The sequence below is a fragment of the Musa acuminata genome, chromosome BXJ2-1 (genome assembly GCF_036884655.1).
Source record: "Musa acuminata AAA Group cultivar baxijiao chromosome BXJ2-1, Cavendish_Baxijiao_AAA, whole genome shotgun sequence".
NCBI classification, from domain to species: domain Eukaryota; kingdom Viridiplantae; phylum Streptophyta; class Magnoliopsida; order Zingiberales; family Musaceae; genus Musa; species Musa acuminata.
The window spans coordinates 33,497,343-33,510,171 of NC_088338.1; the positions used below are offsets into that span (position 1 = coordinate 33,497,343).

The 12,829-nt window shown below is 32.1% G+C and overlaps 1 long non-coding RNA gene across 1 annotated transcript; it reads right to left on the bottom strand.

Annotated features, from left to right (window-relative positions):
* Positions 1-1,128: 1,128 nt before the first annotated feature.
* Positions 1,129-7,410, bottom strand: LOC135599115 (uncharacterized). The gene is made up of 3 exons (XR_010481835.1): positions 1,824-7,410; positions 1,614-1,718; positions 1,129-1,442 (listed from the first exon to the last, which is right to left on the bottom strand). It is a non-coding gene; the product is annotated as an uncharacterized LOC135599115 (long non-coding RNA).
* Between the last annotated feature and the right edge of the window lie 5,419 nt (positions 7,411-12,829).

The window sequence follows — 12,829 nt, forward strand, 5'->3', positions numbered from 1 at the left end:
GAGTGAGTTTGGAACAAGTTGGACATCAATTTGCTGCACAAAATGGTGGAGATGTCACACAAGTAATTTATTGAAAATATTAAAAATGTTCGGAAGGTAATTGTAATTTTCCTGCGTCGATCTTTTTTATTTTTATTTTAATGTTTTTTGAGTGATTGATTGAATTCATTATAGGCTTATTTCTACAGATCTTTCATAATGTATATGTAATTGTAGTTCTTCTACACATCGAGCGTTCACTTAAATCAAAATAAGTTTGGTGTCACCATTATCTATACATATGTTTACCGATAAAAACAATATTTTATTTGCAAATATTTTATTTTATTTAGCTCGCAGATATTTTGTGGGGTGTGAAAAATGAAGGTTATGTAAAACCATATAAATCTAAAGATTCTCCATGGAAAAGAATTTAAAATGAAAATATATTCACACTGAGATAATTCTTCTTATGGAATGAACATGTATCAAATAACTTATGAAAGTATATTGGGCCCAATAAGATAATTGGTTCATCAATTTCGTTTACGACTAAAATTTTTAAGATTAAGTTTAGAATAGTATCCTTACCATATATTTATAAGTCAATTTTAATCTTACTCATACTCATTTTTAACATGAGACTAATTAGGATATTATAATTTCTCCTTCTTGATTTAGATTAAACCCTAATTTATACCAAATTATCATGATAAGTTAATTGGTCCATCAACCTCCCAAATCACTAGTAAAATACTTAAATTAATCTTTATAAGAATTTATAAGTCAATCTTATATTTAAGTTAATCTTAAAATAATGTGGGATCAATCCAAGTGTATTATTCTCTTTTTTTTCTCTCTCCACTCTTTTTTAATGTATTTCTTTTATTTTTTTAAATATCTTAAAATAATAATACTGATTCATATTTCTCAAAGGTATTTCACAATCAAGATAATTAGTTGATTCCATAAATCTATTTCATAGAAGTTTCCTATTTTTTTTATAAAATAAATCAAGTCAATTCTTGATCGATCAAAGTCAATTATTCAACTTTTTTATTTTACTAGAAAAAAAGATTTATGTTAATAATTATTTATATTTTATTTGAAAAAACATTTGTATTGCAAGCTTTCTCTTGTAATTTTTCTTCCAATAAAAAATAGAGCTTGTATTAAGGAGGATTAAGCATGTCTACTACACGTATCTCCAATGGCATCACTACAAACCGGATGACCAAGTACAAAAATTGACGACAGCTCGTGTGGTTTGTAAGCTTAGTTAGCAGGACAATTACCCTCACGAAAGATGGATAACCTAACGTTGATAACATTTGCAGCAGTGTATTTGAGACAATCCACCATAGCCATGGAATCAGGCTCAGCGTGGAGCAGCAATTGAATCCCAATTCCAAAAGCAGCCTGAATGCCCTCTTTAATACCTCATATTATGGTTGCTTAATCTCCTGCAACCACATAAAACACAGCCTCCATTAACTTGGCCCAACCGAGTGGAGAATTCCATTTAACCAAGAATCTAATGCACTCCCGGACTGCTCCTCAGAAATAGCACTCATCATGCAAAGGAGAGAAGTGGTAGAGACACAAGCATTGTCGAATAGCTTATTGTTTCGCACCTTCCGAAGAAACCAAAAAACAATGGCAATAAAAAGCCCCAACAGCGCTTGCAGGAGGACATCATCCAAATAGAAAAGTGGTCAAGATGCACCCCCTACTTTAAGCTGGACAAAATTCCAAAAGCAAGTAGCAACAAAATTAGATGAGCAATAGTTTCAATAAGTTAGGAGGATCATGAACCTAGAATTTCTAAGGAAAAAAAATTTTACCTGAGAAACGATGAAAAGTCTCCAAGCACGGTGCCATCCGTGCCAACTGATGGAAGGCTTGAACCTGCAAAGGGTGGAAGAAATTTGAAGGCAGATATGATAGAAGATTTGTCATGCACATTATGCCTCCAATGCCATGTATCTTCCTTGGGGACTTAGGGAACCAAATAGTGTCATGAATGATTCAAAATCCATGCCAGAAGAGATATCGAAGGAAGTAGGCTTGAATAAAAAGGCATTTCGAATATCCAGGACTCAGAATAAATGTCAGTGGAAGTCCCAGGTCTAATCAATCGAAAAAAACCATTCTTAAGATGCTCAAAAGCTTTAGGAAATAACTGCCTGATCCAACTGGAGTTATTGGATGGAATTACTCTACGGGATAACCTTATATTTGATTCTTACTACTACAACTTTGATATTATTATTATCGTGAAGAAAGAGAGGATCACATATAATTATAATCCTTTCTTAAATAATAATAATAAAGTACTATTAGTCCAAGATTAAACCAAATAAAAAAGAAGAAATCAAGATGAAAAAAAAAAAAAAAAAACTCACAAGATCTTGATCTAACTCTAGACTTGAGTCCTATATGCTTGGATGCTTGAGACTTGAATAAATCTACACATCTATGGTATCATCTATTTATAAGTGTAAAATAACACCTTAAACTAAGAGAATATTATCACATCTTTTATTTTAATCAATTAAAACTCTATCTAATCAATTTATCTAGAAGATAAAAATCTTAAGATCCTTTAAAAGATATAACTTTAAACTTTAGTCCTCCCCTTAAAGTATACTTTTGAACATAAATTTCAACTTGCTCATTAGTAATGGATGAAAATTATCACCAAAAGTTAAAAAAATATCACTAAAAGAATTAGTGACGATGCGAGCTATCACCAACTTCAGTCGACCTAAGTATCATGATTGAAAGCTTTAGCGAACACAATAGGCACACTTATCACAAAATTATAAATTTTAATGACTTATTTTTTTATTAATATACTCAAATTCTATCATTAAAAATAAATAAATAAATTGACAAGGTAATGTATGTGACAATATTTGGTGAAGGATGATTCTGTCATTAAATGTCATGACAAAAAATTTTAGTGACAGCTTGATCTGTCACTAATTTCTAATTAATGAAAATAATGATGATAATTCAATGATAACTAATCTGTCACTAAAATTTTAGATAAAAAGCTTCAGTGACAATTACTTGGATCTATCACTAGTATTTATTTTGACAAAAATAATATTAGTGAGGTAGTTCATTAGCGACAAGCTATTAACAAAAACAACATTAGTGATAAAGTACACTAGTGACATATTATCAACAAAAACTGTCAATAATAATTTTCTTGACAACCTCTGAATTTTTAATAATTTTAAAATCATATCAGAATTTTTTATAACGAAAACATCCACATGAATATTAAAGATAATACAATCACAAAATCCACATTATTTTGTCTAAGAGTCAATATTAAAGTTCATACAATCACAAAGTCCATGTCATATCAAAATCAAAATTACTACATTGTCTTTTGCATCCTGTATTAAGGATAAAAAAAGATATACTTCTATGTTCTTTTTTCTTCATTCCTAGGCACTCTCTTCTACATTATCTTTTGCATCTAAATGAGGTCATAGTTACATACTTACATAAAAATAAGTCGTTAGATTGACAATAAAAAAATATATAAAATAGGATGCACAAGAATGAACACTGCTATACCTTCTTCAATTTGATTACCATAAGCATCAAACATCTAACAATTTTAATTATTTAACCACATAATTTGAAGGGATAAGATAACAGAAAAAGCCTCAAATTCAAAAGTAAAATAAATCATGACTACATTGGAATCAAACTGCTAAACATGAAATAATCAGCAAGTGCAAATCAAGATTATTTGAATTTGTCACTTGTTTTGATATTCTTGCACCGTGCCAACCACCAAAACTTACCAACAATCTACCACATGCAGCATGGAGACTACCATGAGTACTCCCCCACATCAAGTTAACATATACTACTTTAAATGGATAATCATGAAGTTCTTACAAAATGAACCACATAACAATTAGAAAAGAAACCATTAAATACTTAAAACCATGAAAATTTGCATATATTCTCCTCTTAAACATACCAGATTAATGATTTTTAAATAAATTCATCACAACTTAAAATAATGTCAAAGTTATAGCATGGTGACTAATATACATATCATGACATGGGATTTGGGGAATTATGATGAATAAATAAAGAGAGAAATGAGGTACTAAGATGTAAATTTTAAATGAGTAATTTTTTTTACCATTTCAAGACATTCAAGGTATCAAATAAGAGAGAAATGAAGTACTAAGAAGTAAATTATAATTTCAAGGCATTCATGAATCATTACCATTTTAAGGTATTAAAAAACAATGATGGTTCTAGTGATCAAGGTCATTGTAGCTACGTTGCAGTCATAGATTTACATGGAAGCTTATTTTTTTTAAGAAAAAAAAAAGAATTAGAAAACATAATACATGCACGCTAAGATACAAAACCCAAGTATTTCATTTAAATGACAAGGGAACATGTATATATTGTTCAAATAAAATTTGCATATGGAGAAGTTATCATCCATTTTAGAAAATAAAGAAAGCAATTCTAAAAAGGATCTTTTATTTTAATTTATGCCCCCACGTTTCAAATGTTATAAAAGTTAACAATGCAACTATATATGTCAATCAAGATATAATTTTATCATTCAGATGTTTCTTTCATTACTTTGCACTTCATCTGCAGATAGCTAAAAAAAATTACTTTGAAAGGAAAAACGACAAATATAAAATATATCACTCATAACGTTTAATACCAATCATGATCACATACTTACATGATAAGAGTAGAGCAAAAACTTATAATAATATGTTGACCAAAACTCTACATATACTTATAATACAAGAGAAACATATCATCATGTGTCTTTTTATGAATTGATCAAATTTTATAGTAATATAGTAATGGCTATACTTGCTTATTGTAATTTTTGTTACATCAGCCATAGGTCAACAGAAATTAGACATAAAAATGTGTCATTTAATTTAAAACATGACAGAAAATCATGATTAATGAATTTACACATATATTCACATGTATTGGAAAAAAAAATGTTTGGTTGATAACATCATTTTCATTGCAGAATCATTGCTAGAAAACCTAAGTGGACCACAAGAAAAAAATTTATTAATACTTTTTTATTAGTTAGGTACCATCTAAGAAAGGTGGCAAGTTGACTTACCATATCTAACGATCATTTGAGGAAAAAATTAGGGGTATCTGGTAAGTCAATCCCATGAGTCTCTTTCATGTCACATCTCCACAAATAAAATAACTTATTGATATTTCAGTGGGTCCTCAATGTCATGTCATCCATTGAAGTAGCAAGGAAGTAAGGATGAAAGACTTGAAAAAGCTTGTGACCACTTGTCAATGCTGAAACTGATCCACTGGAACCAGACTAAAGCTTCAGTCTCCAGATCCACATTCAAAGTTCCAGGAAAGATAAGCAAAATGTGACCCTTAAGGAGTTTACCCATGGATATATTTTATAGTGTATATAGAACAATAATAATCCCTTCACCCAGTGTTCCTTTCTGCCAATTAGAGACAAATACAACCAAACTATCCATTACATCAAAAACAAAGTTAAATGAATCATGAAAGGTATGCTAATATAATTTGGAAGTGTTCTATGTAGTAGTCAGTTCATTTCTACCAGAGATTGAATTAATAACTTATAATTACAGAGTCTAAGAAATCATGGAATGTTACCACACCTTAACAAAAGAAAAATATGACAATTGTAATGAGTATAAAAGATCATTATAAACAATGTGGGCTATTTAATTGTCTTATTAAAATTTGACTCCAACAATACATGACCACCGTACACCAATTGACAATGTAACCTTTATAGGGAAATCTTAAATAGAAAAAACAATCATTCTGGAATCATATCATAACACTACATTCATGTTAGAGGAGAGTAGCATCAATATATTTATAACTAAAGGAGAATCGCATCATCGAACTATGTAATTGCAAAACTAATTTAAAATGATTCCAGCAGAATATAAAAAAATTAAGAGCATGGTAAATAACACCGAAAATATAAGTATAATATGAATAAATTATCCAAATATGTAGATGAACAGGCATATCTTGAACATCTTCAAGATTTCAGATGTAACAATTATGGCCATCAGGTAGGACCAACTTCGTTTCCCTAATACAAGAGCTATTCTCATACAATAGTGACTCAAAAGGTTTATAGAGTATAATTTTAACACCACCAGTTTATCAACTATGTTGTGATACATAATTGATCATCGTTACTCTAGTAAGTGGAGGGAAAAAGCGTGTTAAACATCCATTAAATCTCATCAATAAACTACATATTCCCCACCATACCCATCAGCTAAGCAATTTAGCTTGTGGGGCTTCAATATAATTGGAATGGAGAAATACAACATATCTTCGGGCATGAAGAATAGTACCAAAGGGAAGTACACAAGATTTTGCAAGCAATAGTTTTGTTTAGGCATCTAAAATTCCTAGCCTGATAAACAATAGTTGCCAGGAAAACAAAATATGTAGTTGAGCAATAAAAGTAAGAAATGCTTGGTGAAGAAAAGTCAAAATCCAGCATGCACTAAATTTGGTTATTCAGTATGTTAAGAATAACTTTTCCACTGACATTTATATCCCTACTATTTCAGAAAGGCTTGCAGATGCAAATTACTAATAAAACTTGATTTTAGTAATAGCTTAGGGTACAATCGAAATTTACATACGGTTCAATGACTGGTTATGAATTAACCATTGCATATACTCACAAATCCTACTCCTCCAGTAGGTAGATGACACAAGGTTGTAGCTAGTTTCCTTATAGGAAATGCTCCATAATCATTCAATCGATTTCAAGGATTTAGGTTTCCATGAGGATGGCCACTAGACAGGAGTGTTTGGGATCCTCTCGGTGGAGGATGGGCTTTGTGAGAAAGAGGGGTCGGTCCTTGGCCTCCTCGGTTTCATCGTTGACATCCTCGGCAGTGCCGAGGTTGATGCAGGAGCAGCGCTCGAGGGAGGTGAAGAAGGCAAACACCACGCTCGCCCGCTAAGTCTGGTCAAGGCTACAACTGAGCCAAGGATGGCATCAAGCAAGTCTACGAGGTTTAGTTGTGAGAGAGCACGTCGGTGGCATTGCGGTCATTTAGTTGCGTATCCTCAACGCATGGTTTGGCTCCTCGCCCTTGCTCTGGCACCTATAGGGAACCCCGATGAAATCACCATCTGATGCCGGTCAGGAGGCGAGATTCCTGCCTCCCGCGTTGTCTCTAGCAGCAGCACTGAGCCTCCCGGCGATGCGTGGTCGGCCGAGATCCAGATGGCCTTGCCACCGATTTGGAGCGGCAGATTCTCCTGTGATTCCACCGAAATCTCGGGCTCCGACGCGATGCCTTGCCTACTCCCCCATTCCGTAGTAGTAAAAAAAATAGAACCGATAAAATATATGTTAGAGAATAAAAATATATTGTCTTGGATTTACTTGCTTGCGTCGACTTCGCAAACTCGAGTTGACTCGCTTGAGTTGATCGAGTTTAGCGAGTCGACTCGTATGATTTTTCATGACAAAATATATTATCGGTCGTTAATATTAGTTTTAGTGATAATAATAATTATATTCATCAATAAAAATATTATTTGTGATAGTTATAATATTTTTATCATAGATAAAAATATTTGTGACGGTATTAGTGGCAATGACTAATATGTATATATGAAAATTTTAGTGAGAATATATATTAGTGACAAATGATAGTTTATCACTAAAAGTCAGTATAGTGATAATCACGTCAACAAATTATCTTGTAGTGATAAACTTAAATGCTTGGAACATACAGCCCATGGTGAATAATAAGTTTTCTGGTAGTATTAACTCAAAGATTTTAAACTTGCAAACTTGTAAGTTTTAAAGATGTATAAGTTTAGCAATTTTGCTTCTCGAGAAATGCAAGATAGTAAAATTTTTGTATCTTTTTTAAATAGCAAGTTAGCAAACTTTGCTTCTATTTTGAGATGAGTAAATTAGCAAATTTTTTCTTTCTTTACGAGTTAGAAATTTTTACAAATTTACAAGTTTTTCTTTCTTCTTGAATTATACAAACTAGCAAATCTTTCTTCCTCATTGTCATTGTCAAAAAAAGGGAATGTTACAATAGTGCAAATTTTTTTCCTTTACATCATTTTCTAAATTATCACATGAAATATATCAAGAAAAATTAACTTGGTAATAAGATATACAATTCATTGAATACAAATTTCAAGTTGTGAATATTAAGAGAGAAATTATAATTCTTTTGGATAAATCAAATAGTGAAAAGATGAATTATACTAAACGATCTTGATTCAAATGAAAAACGTAAGTCATTAAAAATCAACAAATTAAGATAAACCATGATTCATATGGATAATTCTCCTCTTTAGTAAATGGTGAAATGAAATTTTAGGAGATTAAATAGTCAATGATCTTCAAAGGTGATCTTATGTTATAAATTCTGAAAAATCAAGAGAAAAATTTGAATAAAAATTATGTTTAGTAAAACAAAAAAATCATAGTGAATGATATTGATTTATATAAAAATCTCAAGTTATAATTATCAAGATCATGATTTGTTTGCATAATTCTTCTCTTTAGTAAAAGAAGAAATCATAAAAAATCTTGATTCATAAAAAAATTCAAGTTATAATTCCGAGAAATTAAAAGAGAAATCATGATTCATTTGGATAAATTTCAATTTGAAGAAATCTCAATAAGAAAAAATGATACAGAACATATAATAAGAGATCTTAATTCATAAATGATTTCAAGTTATAAATATTAAGAAATCAAGCTCATGATTTTGATAAAACTTATTAAATTCAAATCATCAAAATCACTTTCTTAATTCAAGAGATAACATAAAGTAGATTCATAACTAAGAATTACTTGTTAAAAAATCGAAAAGCTTTAGAGATATTTTCAAGAAAAATACATTCTTCCTTTTTTTTAATTTCAATTTCAATGATTGATTTCATACAAGCATATCCTTGTTTTCTATGCCAAATCCATGCATCATTGATGAAAACAAAAAACTAAAAAATCATCATAAAAAAATCATCAAGATCAATAAGCCATAAATCATAAAAATCATCATACATAACTTCAAAATATAAACTCATTAATCATGAGCATATTCAATCAAAATAATTTTGTTTCAGCTAATGAGCTTTGTGAAGTTTGTTAGATCTCCGGTTATAAGCCTTAAGCATCCACAATCAAAAAATCATTTTTGGCTTCTAGCTTTTAATTTTGGAGATGTCTATAAGAAGGGTGGGTTTGTTCTAGGTACCCATTGAACTTTGGGTCCCTCATGATTAAATCTATCTATCTTGCTTTTTGGCATAAGGTCATTTATGGTTCGAACCCAAACTAATTTATGCAAGCTATAATTCTTGAATGGACATTTATATATAAAATATACACACCTACCATAAAAATTATATTTATTTTTATGGAAAATATGTAATGTGAGTTATATAACAAATAAAGTTAGTTTTTGTTGAGTGTTGCTACTCACAAAACTGATTCTTACTTTTGTATGTATATGACCCTTATTGGCGAGAATCATATTTAATGATTTGCTCTCAATTTTAAAATTTTCTAACATTTATTTTAGTAATACATTTCCATTCTTAACTAAGTCTAACTCTTTACATTTAGTGTAATAAGTTAACATATAATTATCATACTCATTTTTTAATTTTTTAAAGTCACGAGCAAGAGAAGCATACTTCTTTTTTGACAATTTATACTTTTTACTAACTAATTTAAAATCATCAAACAAATCATTAAATGCATTGAATAATCCATTGTAAGATAAAGAAGATTTATTTGAGTTGTTTACCTCATTGTCGAGAGCCATCAAAGCGAAGTTCACCATTTCGTCTTCATCGGTTTACTCCTCGTCTTCGGATGCACTCGTTTTGTTCCAAGTCACCTTGAGTGCTTTCTTGTTCTTTGGCAGGTTCTTCCTTTTAAGTTCATTTTTATTCTTTGATTCTTGTTTTATGAGCTTTCTAAATTTACTTGTGAGGAGTTCAAAGTCATCATTACTTGAGCTTTCACTTGATTGGTCTTCTTTTGTTCTAAGTGACAAATCCTTCATGTTCTTTGGAAGGTTGTTCTCATGTTCATCAAGTTCATCATATGCCTTGCCCGTCATTTCATAGGTCATCAAAGACCTGATAAGTTTTTCAAGTGGAAAGTTATTTAGGTCCTTTGCCTCTTATATTGCAGTTACTTTCAAATCCTAATTTTTAGAAATAGATCGTAAGACTATTAATAAGTTTAAGATTTAAAAAATATTTGCCAAGAGCTTTTAAACTATTGACGACATCCATAAAACGGGTGTACATGATAATAATAGTTTTATTTGGCTTCATTTGAAATACCTCAAAATCATGTATTAAAATATTTATTTTAGACTCTTTTACTCTATTCGTGCCTTCATAAGTTACTTCTAGTGTGTGTCAAATCGTATGTGCAGTTTTACATAAAAAAATATGATTAAACTTATTTTTATTCAAAGCACAAAATAGAACGTTCATAGCTTTAGCATTCAAAGAAAAAAAAAATTCTCCAAATCATTCTATTTGTTCATTAGATTAGAAGACTTTTAAAATCCACTTTCGACAATATTCTATGAATTCAAATCCATAGAAAGCAAGAAAACTCTCATTTGAGTTTTCCAACAAGTGTAGTATATTCCATTAAACATAGGAGGACGAACAATAGAAAGACCATCTTGATTAAGGAGGAGGGGGAGGGGGGGTAGGGGCGAGGGTGAATTAGTGCTTTCGTAAAAACAACAGTTTAAAAAATCTTCGTTCGATGAAAATCGATATAAAAAAAGAGTTTAAATTGAAAGCACATTCGTAAGCATAATGAGAGTAGTAAGTGTTGGGAAATCTTGTGGGGCGACATCACATGCGCAACGGAAGAACAAGAAAACAAAATCCTCGATTCCCAAAAAGATGTTCGTCGTCGTGCGAAGATTGGTGCGAAAAAATCTGCGAAACATGAAACTGCGTATAGAGTAGATTGTGTTACCTAGGGAGATCGTATACCCCTGTTTCCTTGCAGATCCTTAGGAGAGGGTGAAGGAGGTCAAGCGTCCTCCTCTCTAGCGGTGATCCACACAGTAGGGTTGCGATGACGCTCCTCAAGACTCCAGGCCTGCTCTGAGGTGGAGAGGAAGAGGAGAATAGGAAAGGCAAGCAAAGACTCTTACCTATGAGGCTCTGAATCCCTCCTATTTATAGAGGTCCCTTGTCAAACCCTAATGAGTCCTCCCCTAGTGGATATTGGATCTGCATCCAATAAGACAAGGGCTCCGTCGGATATCTCATATCCGAACCTCTACTTATCGCAATCCCTACCATATGTGTGTGACCCTCTAGGCCCAATATCGAGCTGGCCGTGAGTCATACCTGTCAGAACTCTTTCTAACTCAGTGAATTATTATCTCTGTAATAATTCACTCGACTCATCGACTACGGATGTACTAGGCCACTACGCCGTAGTCCCCAGACGATACAAGGGAATCCAATCCATTGGACCTGTCTGTCCTTAGTTACCGTGTACCTATAATCCCTCATCCATCTAATATCCCAGAGACCGTATATCGAGCATGGTGTTATCAGACCCATACGGTTTCTACTCGAGTCTCGCTCTAATCGGATTCTCCCGGATAACTCTTTCTCTCTCAACCCGAATGACCTTGGCCAGGGATTTGTCTGAGCAAGAACACATGGGATATTCCTCTCATGACGTCGAGAGTGGATGATCCTCTATCGACACTCAATAGCCCTCGTAAGGTCGACTACCACTCCCAATGACCAGCTGTACTAGATCTGGGACAGCCAAACCTATAAGTCTGGTATCAAAGAGTGGAGCACTCATACAGGACATCCTTGGTGTCTCAAGTCTAAGGACCAGATACACCACTAGGACTATGGAATCGCTGTCTGACAATATGACATCATCAACCATCCAGCATTCCGTAAGCGGATCAATCAGTGAACTCATTCTCCAATGAGCACCTGTACTGTATCCCTAGTGTCCCTACATGAGCAGCTATGAGACCAACTGCATTCATCAAAAAAGACAAATCTCACGTGATTGACATGTCTATCGATCCTCCGACCGACATCCAATTTTTTTATATGTTCACTTTAGCCCAATATCTGATTCCTCCTGCTTTAATCGATTTGTCTTTTTTGATCGAAGTTAGTCTTGCGTCACTCAAAACATAGATTAAATAGTAAACTCATCAATTGATTTCATCATTAAAATTTGAGATTCAACACTAGATACACTATTGGGATGACGGAATCACTATATGACAATAAGGCATCATCAACTATCCAGCATTCCGTGAGCGGATCAATAAGTGAACTCATTCTCCAATGAGCACTTACATTATATCCCTAGTGTCCCTACACGAGTACTTTGAGACCAACTGCCACCATCATATGGATAGGTATACAACATATTAATCTGTCCGGTTATCTCGATGCCCCTCTCGAGTAACCTATGACCAAGATTATTTAGGGTATGTGTTTAAAGATGAATCAGTCTCATTATTATGATCTCATCATAATCCGATTCCCATTGCACAAATCAATGAACATCACACTATATATATATATATATATATATATATATATATATATATATATATATATATATATATATATATATATATATATATATATATATATATATATATATATATATATAAAATATAAAGTGATAAAATGTTAAATAATATAATAAGAAAAAAAAAAGGGTATTATGTCACACATGTCATCACCCACTTAATTGGCTTGCAAGACA